The sequence below is a fragment of the Crocodylus porosus genome, unplaced genomic scaffold (assembly GCF_001723895.1).
Source record: "Crocodylus porosus isolate Cpor-Errol unplaced genomic scaffold, CroPor_comp1, whole genome shotgun sequence".
Lineage (NCBI taxonomy): Eukaryota > Metazoa > Chordata > Crocodylia > Crocodylidae > Crocodylus > Crocodylus porosus.
The window spans coordinates 56,470,585-56,481,288 of NW_017728951.1; the positions used below are offsets into that span (position 1 = coordinate 56,470,585).

The 10,704-nt window shown below is 42.5% G+C and overlaps 1 long non-coding RNA gene across 1 annotated transcript; it reads left to right on the top strand.

Moving 5' to 3' along the window:
- Positions 1 to 75: 75 nt before the first annotated feature.
- LOC109324370 lies at positions 76 to 10,239 on the top strand. The gene is made up of 4 exons (XR_002104917.1): positions 76 to 594; positions 6,223 to 6,305; positions 7,135 to 7,261; positions 9,827 to 10,239. It is a non-coding gene; the product is annotated as an uncharacterized LOC109324370 (long non-coding RNA).
- The last annotated feature ends 465 nt before the right edge of the window (positions 10,240 to 10,704 follow it).

Genomic DNA, 10,704 nt, shown 5'->3' on the forward strand with positions numbered 1-10,704 from the left:
GCCCTCGGGGCTCCGCGCCGCGCTGGGCCCTCATGGCAGCTCCGCCCTGCCTCGTGCCTCTGCCCGACCCGCGCCGCCGCCGGGGCTTATATGGCGGCGGGGCCGGTGCGGGTGGGGCAAGCCCGACGCCACCGGGGCACTGAAGCGTGAGGGGTCCGCTCCCTCAGCTGCAGCTGGGGCGGGGTCCGGAGGGAAGCGCCTCAGCTCTGCCTCCGGCCCGGGCTCCCCGGCGGGTGCTTACCCTCAAAAGGCCCAGGGCCCCGCGGACTGTGCAGCCAGAGCCCCTGCCTCATTGCCCTGGAGCCGGGGGACGCGGGTGCCAACATGCTGGCTCTGCCGCCTCCCCGCGGTCGAGGATGCTGCGTTAACGTCCCCCTCAGGCCAGAGCGTGTCTCAGCTGCGCGGGGCCCTGTCAAGTGCGAGTGGACCTCACCCAGCGCACAGGACCAGACTGGAAGAAGACTCAACCCTGAGATCGAAAGATCCCGTCACAACACGTGTCAGGAGTATTAGTCGTGCTGGTGTTCATGCAGAGCTGCTGGGACCTGTCCCCAACCCACAGTAGCTACTCTTCTGGAAAGCAAGAGACACCAGGTCCTGTTCGTCTCCCCAGCTGTTTAATCCGTGGGCTGCTGTTGCAGCTCGGGGGTGAAAAATGTGTCAACAGACAAATTCAGAGTGGCAGAATGGTTGAAAAGAGCACTTCAGTTATAGGAACAGGAATAGTTTGATTTTTCCAGTGGGAAACTACCTTTTTGTTTCCAAATGGGAGTTAACGGGTGAAAAGAAAGGTTTAGAAATTAAACAGTATTTCAGAGTTGTGGGATGAGATGTTTTGACCGACCTAATGTCATGGGAGGATGGGTGGTGGTGGGAGTGGGAAATGAGACTTCAATTCTTCATCTCAATTTGGGAAGGGAACATTTATTTTCTTCAGAAAAATTCAGGTGAACAGGGAAAAGCATTTCCTGGTCAGGTCTGTTTCTCATCAGTAATCTCTGATGCCCCCAGTACCTACTTTCCAATGTGGAGGGTCCAGCTGCTAAAGCAGAAAAAAAGGATTTAACCTTAGAGTGGTGATTCTCGCCCAGGTTGCTACAGCACCTTCTTTTCCCCTTTGTCTCAGAATGTAGCAGGAATAAAACCAAGAGTGTTTTAAACTAATAAAGTAGTTGTAAAAAACAGGTGGTATTAAAACTTTGTACATATAAATGAGAACAATGCCTTCGATGTCCTTTGTAGAATTTTTAAATTGCTTAATAGATGTTGCCATTATAGAATTATTTTGGATACTTAAATTTCTGTAAAAAGGATATCCCTCCCCATTACTTTAAATATGATTTCTGTTTTAACCTCATCTCTTCCCATGCAGTAACTGTCTTCTTAAAATAGCTCCTCTTTACAAAATCCTGCTGTTGTCCCATACTTACAAGTATATATTAAATATTTTGTATGAGAAATGCTGATTCAGGAAAAGTTTATTTGGGCTAAAACACACTGGATATCACAACAACTTTAGTTTGGTTCTTGTATTAAACCCTGTGCTATTTGCATTGGTTCCCATTTGCTTCATTAGAGGTGCTCTAAAGAGGTGCATTAGAAGCACTGGAGGTACTTGTATAGTACAAATCTGGTACTGCAGAAAGTCAGGAATAGGGAATTCAATTTAGCCCTAGTTTGTACCATTTTCTAATCTACTCCTGTATATCTTGCATATCTACATCAGCAAACAAGAGCAGCCTAGTAGTCAGTCATATTCCGATATAAGGGCTTCTTAGAGCAGCCCCCCATTTGATTTGTGTCACTTCTTGCAAAGTGAGAAACAAGCACCATTAAATCACTTTAATTTTATCACTCTGTTACTGTACCTTTCTCAGAACTGAGATCCCAGTAATAGTGCAGTACTAAGAGCAAGAAAAGGTGACATGCTAATAAAAGTGTCATGGTTCATTAGATCCTACTTTTTATTAACTACTCACAGCATGGCACCTGAACCTGGCTCTGGTGAGTGATTTTCTAGTCCAGTTCCTGCACTCAGCTCTTGAAAACAGAGATCATGGGACAGTTCCACTTGGCCTCAGCAGGGGCAGCACAGCAACCTGGAGATAAATCCGCAGAAAAGTGGTTTTCCACTGGCTGTCTCCAGGCTGCTGCCACTGCTGCCACATGGCACTGTCCCATGTGCCTCTTTCCAGAAGGCAGGTGTGGGACTGGAGGAAAACATTTACCAGAGACTGATTTAGCCACTCCTGCTGGAGCCACTTGCTGATCCTGGAAACAGGCACACAGGGCAGTTTCACCTGGCTGCAATGCTGCTGGTTTTGTAACATCCTCAACAGGGCCTTGTGGCTCCATAGTAGAGAACCACTGATGAAATCCCTTTAAGGCTCAGATCAGTTGTAACAGTCTACCTCTTTGGTGAGTTGAATTAATGCATCTGTTTTACCTCTGCTTAGAAGCTTAGATAGAGTTCACAGTCCCTTTTTCTGCATGCAATGTATTTTTGGTTCTCTCTTAAGTAATAGAAAGAAGCAGTTAATCATGTTAGTCTTAAGTTAGGCAGGTCAGGGTAGCACTTTACAGACTTAACTTGTTCAGAGGCATGAGCTTTTATAGGCTGTATCCTACTTCATCAGATGCCTATAGCCCATGGAAGCTCATGATTCTCTGATCAAATTAGTAGTCCAGGGAGGACAACCTGCTGCACAAGTGCTACAAATGGCACAGGCTGCCTCTGTGTAGCACATGGCAGATCAAGGAGGGGACAGGCAGCGCAGTGGCAGATAGGGCTGAAAGCAGAGCAGCAAATCAGACAGGGAATGAAGGGTGGGGAGCAGAAAGCAGAGCAACAGATTGATCAGGGGAAGGGGACTGGAGTGACACTGAGAAGGTGTGGAACTAATCTGTGGTGCTCCTGCCAAAAAGATTGACAGCCACTGAGTTAGTCTGTAACATGCCACCATGCTCTGCCATTTCATTAAGGAGGGTTGAGGTTCTTGGAGGAGGCATGTATTCAAATGCATTATTTATGAAGTGCTTACTTATGTTATCCCTTTAATCTCTACTTCCAGACCATTTCTTTCTGTCTGCTGTGCCTATTTCCCTCCACAATCAGCTCCTTTACCCCTGTTTTGGGTGATACCCAAATCATTGGTTGAAAGGCTTAGATATTTCAGGTCCCAGTGTTTCACATTTCTTTGGCAGAAACTCTAATCATCTGGACCCTATTCTCAACCCACCCTTTCTAAAATCATGGGCAAGCCCATGAAGGGTGTTTACCATAAACAGTCTCATAATGTTAATAAACTGTTGATAGAATCTATGGATATTTCATTCCAGCATGAAAAAACACTGCATGTCTATCAGGATAAATCAGTCTCCCTGTCTAGTATGTCTCTTAATTCAAGAAGGCATAGTAAGAATACCTTGTGCAAATAATAAATAAGGGATGTGAGAACTTGCATGATTTACAGCAACATAAACTTATTAGAGCAAATGTATGTATTTATTTATTTAGGTTTAAAACAATAATAAAAAAGCACCTGTCCAAGACACTAGGTACCCTATTATTAAAATACCAGTAGCATTAAAGCAATAATGTCATCAGGAACTCAGCCAGCCAAGCATCTGCAGAAACTTCTTTCCTCACTCCATCCTTTTCACAAAATCTGATCAAACCATTGTCCCTTGCAGCGTGCCTGGAAGCTCACCAGTGTTTGGGCTAATTCAAGCCAAACTGGAGCAAGTTCCACACCCCTGCTGCTGTCATAGAGAACAACCTGCCAGCTACCTCCTCCCTTTTCTACTACCAACTTAAGCAACTCTTCTGTTTATATCTGTGGCAGGAAAAGGAGAGAGAAAATACACAGTTCTTTGAGAAAATCTACTAGGTATCAAAGGTCTTTACTGTTTATAACCGCACTTACAACTATCCAGAGGCCACTAGATAGTAAAGATCCAATGTCATCATATATTCCCAGTGAATTTATAGGAAAGTAGGCTGGAAGGGATCTCACAAAATCATCCAGTCCAGCCCTCTGCTCAAGGTAGGATCATTCCTGACTAAATCATCCTAGTCAAGTCTGTCTCACCTGCTTTTGAAAATTCCACTCTTGAATTCCTGCTCTTGAAATTTTCTAGGTAGCCTGTTCCAATGCTTTTCCTTCCCTCTCCACCCCATCAGAAAGTTCCTCCTAATCTCCAACTTACGTTTCTTTTGCTACAGGTTATAGCCACTGCTTTTTGTGTTTCCTACAGCCACAGTGATGTCTTGCGCTCAGAAAGCATCTGCTTCAGTTTTTGAATGTTTTTAAGGGTCAGCAATTCCATTGCAATAATCTAATCTTGAAGTGACAAAAAATAACAGTGAGAAGATCCACTGTTGACATCTGAAAGAAAAGGTTGTAACCACATAGCCAGATACATGATAAAAAGCTGATGGGGCACTGCTGCAATTGGGGATCTAAAGTCATCTCCAAATTGCAACCTTTGTTACTAATGATGGACAGGCTTCCTCAATCAAAAGGATTACAAGTAACTCACCTTCTTGAAAGCAGAGGTTTAACTACCAAGGTCTATGCCCTGGGTAGCAGGGCCTGTTCTTGTATCCCTCTAAGAGCCCTAGTTATTTATCAGTGGCTATAACAGTGCAATCCTTCATCTTCCTGATGCATGCTTTCACAACCCATTTTGCAACTTCAATCTGCCTCTAGGGGATCTGCATAAAGTAGCAGGAACAGTGTAAGTTGTGGGGCATGATACCACAGGAAGATGATAAACAGAAAAGAACAAGCTGGGACTCGGGATTTTCTACATGGGTGTATGAAGCTGGAAGCAATGGAGTAAATGAGGTTTAGGGTAACTGGAATCTCAGGGTTGGGTAGCATTTTGGATTAGCAGTTTGTTGTAAAATGTGGCTTTTTATCCAGTTCAGAGGCTTGCTTAGTCTTACCACTCCCTTTCTTCTGAAGAGACTTAGTGGCCAGCCACTTTCCCTGTTTCTGCTGCATGCTGGCTGCTATCTTGGAAATCTCCAGGGAGACAAAGAAGACAGGTAGAGACCTAACAAGCAATTTTCATAGTGTCTATAGGTGTCTGAAGGGATGTATTGCAAAAAACCCCTCCAACTACTTCTCTTCCTGCCTTCCCAATCCAATTGCTGTTTGTTGCCATGTCCATGTCCTTTGGTACAAATAATCTCTCTTTTCCCTTCCTGTCTATGTTGCCTCATCAAAGCTGTCTAAGCCCTGCCCTATGTGTGTATGTTTTTCAGTTATTCTTCTGTGGACACAATTCCCATCTAGGCTCTGGTAGGCCCAGTTCCTGCCTGGGAGCAGTGCCCACAGGCAGATCCAGAATGTTGTAAAAGGGGGTGGGGTGTAGGGGCAGTGGCTAGTGCTGCAGGGGTGGCTGTCCCCTATTCCCCAGTTCTTACTGCCCCCACCCCCAATCACAGATGGGTAGTAGCCAGGGACATTTTTTTAGGCCCCTGAAAAAGCACCACCTCCCCTCCATTTTGTGCCCAGTGACACCTGGCCCCCTCTCCCATTTGCCCCCACCCACTGCTGTCCACAGAGTAACTGGGGACAGCTGTAGCAGAAGGGGTAAATGGAAGGGGAGAGTGGAGGAGATGCTGTTGAGCACAAAGGGGAAGTGGGGAGAGAGGGATTTTTTTACCTGATTCAGGGACTTGGAAAAAGAAGTCCCTGGCTTCTGCTTCCATGGGATAGAAAGGGGATGTGACCAAGCTGCTGCACCCCCTCTTGATCTGCCTGTGGCAGTACCCAGGTGCTTGCCTGTGTGGTCTGGTGAATGTTTTCCTTTCTCTCCTCTGTGAAGACAGTAGGCAGGAAGCTGGTCCTCTCTTCTTTCGCGTTGCCACTGTTGACTGTATGCAGCCTTGTCTCCTCGCCTTTGCTGTTGTGCCGGCAGCTACCCTGCTCTGTGCAACAGCTGATCTGAAGCCTCCCTGCAGGGCAGCTGATTGCAGAGCTAGGCTTCAGGGCTAGCAGATGACTCATGCTGCCTTTTCTGAACTGTTTTACAGGCTGCAAGGTTTTGAGAAGGGTGTGTGTTATATTTCCCTTTCTCTTTCCTGATAATTTATAATTAAAAATTGCATGGGACTTTTTGTAAGAACAGAGATAGTGGTTTGCCTGGGGGTCCTGCTCAAATGGGATAATTCCATTTTGACTACTTACATTTCCTCTGCTCTTTCAACAGAATGAAGGAGATATCCATCCATTCTTCCTTCTTGTCCTAAAGTATGATGCATTATTGAATGCTTGCCTTGCTTCACTTCAGGGGTAGGCAAACTAATTCTTGTATCTGTGGCCTGCTTTTGTTTCCAGCAGAGGCAATGGCATGACTGTCTTAAATTTCATTGTGGGTAGGATCCTTTTCTAAAAGGCCCAACATGCTGTTTGTATAGGATATCGCTTGGCCCACTTAGCATTTTCTAAGTCACAGTCTTGGTGCCATGAAAGGGATGAACAAGGGGAAGAAGAAATTATATTGTCTTTCTTCTGAAATTTGTTGAAAGATTGCAAGGCTGTGCATTCAAGCCTTTACAGGAGTCTAAATTAACATAAGGGGATTTCACAACCTTATTTACTAGTCACTTTTAAAGTGATTTTAAATGCCTTGTAGCTTTTAAAAGGTTTTCCCAGCTTGCTTTCTAACTTTTTTATTATTAAATAACAATTAAGTTTTATATTACTTGCTTGGTTCCTCCCAACCCTCTTCATGAGAGACATTTAAAGGAGAATGCAAAAAGCCCTGGCTCTGGATGAATATCTGCTGAAATCTAGGCATGCAGTTTCTATTTTTAAAGTAAAATGTAGGATTTTTTTAATACTATAATACTGCTGAGTTGGCTGCAGTTATACATGGTTCTTCACCCTCTGTCTGAGCCATTTTTAACTGTAATGTTCTATTTTAAAGGAATTTTTATCTCAGAAGAGACATGCTTCTAATGGCCTTTTTTTCAGTGAAGATGGAGTTTAAAATTGGTGCAGATGGACCAGGATGACTCGAGAGCATTTTAGCCCTATAATTCATACCTGCTTGTGTCTTCTTAAAGAAGTGCCTGTTAGGACATAATAATTAAGTTGAAATTCTTTTTTTTTACTAAAGCAAGACTTCAACCCCTTTATGTGAACAATGCATCACAAATTCAATGAATGAAGACCTGAATTTTCCTGAGGATTTGAGGTAAACATATGAGTTTATTCACAAAAATTAATAACTGTGATTGTTCTGGGTAAATCTAATTCTCCTCTGCCCCCCATATTTCTCAAGCTATTACTATATATTTTTTGCACACAGCACTCGCCCATTTCTAAAAATCAGCTCTTGAAAACTGATGTGTACTTTAAGACGGGTAACATGGTAATAGCATTTGTATTTCCTGTAACTTTAGCCAAGCACGTGCTCCATAAGAAGCAGCACAATAAGCATGCTCAGCTCTCTAGCTGCTGCTACTTACTACAACTTACCAGGCTTTTCAAGGAAAGCGATTTTTTTTTTTTTCCCCTTCATTCTGCCTTTCAAACAAAAGGTCCATATCTCATTTGGAGGAATGTTATGTACTGGAGAGTACAGTAATCAGTTTATTACCTCTTCAAAACTTCCATATAATTTTTTTTCAGAAAAATTTGAATACTAATGTGTAAGTTACTAGCAAAGATACTAATAAGTAGTAGCAAAGTTACTAATGATTGTACTTGACTGTTATGATTATAGGATCAGCTCAATACCTGATAACAATTTTCTAAAGGCATTGGAACTGAGCAGTATACATGCCAATTCCTCTGCAGCTCATGCTGGAAAAACAACGAGATAGTTTAAATTAGTTCCAGAAGGTAATAAATAACAAGCAAAGCACTTTTTTGCCTAGTAACTGAAGTGGGTTTTCAACACTTGAGATTCTATTGTTCAGGTGTTAGATGTTTTTTACTGTTTGATTGACATAAACTTTAATTTTGGAGTAGCCTCTAGTATCATTAATGTAAGAGGTAACCTAAATAATTGTAAATTATAACTAGGAGGAACTGTTACATGCCATAATTCTACAGGTTGAAATGAGTTAAAGGAAGAATAAAAACCACTTTTTGCTTCTGTTAGTTGCTTTGTACACAGATGGGAGAGATTAAGACTTAACTCTGTATCCCTGGACACTTGACCCAATCTTGCATTCAACCACAATTTTGCCTCAGCGGATCTCGTCAAAGGCAGCATAACCCAAATGGTGATGTATCTCTGCAATAATGTAATCTTCACCCACTCACCTGCAGAGGGTGTGTTGTGGTGTAATTCATTGTACTTTAATGGTGGTAGGAGATGTTAACAACATCTATATAGCATGTGTGTGCACATACACACAAGTACTTTGTTAATTAGCACTTGCAGAAGGTAAGTGACAGAGTTTTCAGATGCATCTGTGGCATACACTACCCCTGAAGACACAAATCTTCTTTTTCCTTGCAAAAGGATAGGGAAAATAATGGGGCTAGTCGAAAACTGGAGAATCATGGGATCCATGGTTCCTACAAGCACCTTTACATTGGCCTCTCGAGCCAGCGTCTCTCACCTGTGGGATGTCTCAGTGATACTGAATCCCAATTAGTGAAAAGAAGATTTACCTACTGACATGGAAGACTTTCTGTTTTGAAGTGAACCCAATGCAGATTTGGCAGTTAATCCCAGGGGAAAGGAGTGAGGAATGGGAGTCTGGAATGAAAGTTATGGTGCTTGTCAGAGTGGGGAGATGAAAGTACAAAGGCATGCGAGATCCCTCCCTCCTGATCTCCAGTGGGGAAAAAAAAGCACCAGCACATGTGTGGTGTCTGAATGGGGTGTCACATTCCTGGTTCACCCTGGATGACAGAACTCTATTTGCCTTGAGAGCTAGTCATCCAGCTTAGAACTGAACATATCTCATGTGAACTGTTTTTTGTATGCAAACTGCTTCCAAATATTTAAGTTCAAAATCATTTATTTTTGATTAAATGAAACAATTGCACTCTCCATGAGAGAGTTCAATGTGCCCTTCTCTATAAAAAATCTGTGATAGCTGAAGGAACAAAATGGCTGCTGTTTCTATCTACAGGCAAAATTCTTTGAAATAACACATAGAAAACAATGGCACTACAGTTTCATAGCTGCATGCACAACAAGATCCTCTTATAATATAAAGGTGCCCTTTGAACAGATTGGAAATCTGTATTACAGACTGAACTCTGAGATTCTGGACTCCAGCCTGTTTCTAAAATTTGACATGGTATATTGCATGAAGGAAAGTGGCTCATCAGGCTCACAGAAGTCATCCGAGAGCCAACATTTCAGATTTTTGGCAGGAAGTGGTGGGGAACCAAGGAAGTAAATACTTACCCTGACAAACTTTGCAATTTATTTTGTGACATGTAGTATGCAGCAGAAAGAAAAACCAGCTGTTTTTGAATGATAACTGCAGATTTTGAAATGAAGCACAGCAGGTAGGAAAATACCATGGAACCTATGACAGATGTTAATATCCATCCAATACAGCAAGTTTTATTTAAGCCTTTCTAAACAACGCCTGTACAACTGAAGTGCTATGATGCACCGTGGTCGTTTAGGGGAGACGTGTCTAACAATATTTTCCAGTTCTGATCTGGCCTGATGTTATGCACCATTCTGTTACAAGGCTGAGGCAGCATGATTGAAGTAAGAAGCATTAACTATGAGTCCCATGCACTTAGCTCTCCAATATTCCTAGATATTGGGTGTTAAAGTTGCACTGTTGGACTTATTAGGCTCAACTTCTGTCTTGTTTTCCCTTTTCCAGATGCCTTCTTTTTCCTTAGTTTCTTGTTGCATCATCTTTGCAATTCCTTGGGCTAGATCTTCAGTTGGCATCAGTCGATGAAACTCCATGGACTTTATTTCCTACCTACTGAGGCGTTTGTTGCCCCTTTGAGTATAGTTCTTTGGTACAAAACTAATGCCTCACTCTTGTAAAAAATAAATAAATAAAATCAACACCCACCTATAGAGCACAATCCTTCAGTAACTGAACAATGTCCAAGCAGAAAACTGTGCAAAGGACATAGATTTTAATTTCTAGATTCTGATGGGTTATAAGAAGCAGAAGTTATTGTAAACAGTAATCCTTTTAGGTTTGGAGAGTGTATTGACAACCCTCTTTAGGCAGATCTCTACAATTATTGAACAATTGGATTGTCACAGTTAGATTATTTCCCCCCCAAAAAAGAAAATACCCCCCTGCTATGTTTTCCTAACCTGTCAGTAGAAAAAAAAATAGCCTTTGGGATTAAAGTGGGGAACAAAGTTCCTTTTCAGAGCACAGTTATCAAGACATCCTTGCAGAGACAAATTTTCTTTAATGTAAAATACATTGCTGCATGCTATTCAGAGTAATTTACTTTTTGCAGTTGTGTAAAGAGGTTCTTCCAATGGCTAAACCTAATGTCAAAGAGAAAAGTTGGACAGCTCCTTGCTGTCTGTCTGCTTCTACTATTTACTTTCTGCGTGGCCTGCACCTGTGGAAGTCAATGGGAGATTTGCTATTGATATTAACATGAACAAGAATGGACCCTGTACTTATATGTGCCTCTGTCTCTCTCCTGTTCATTTCTCACTCTCTGACCTGCCAGCTTCTGAGGATCAAAATAAGTGACAACCAACACAGGGAGAATAGGTACA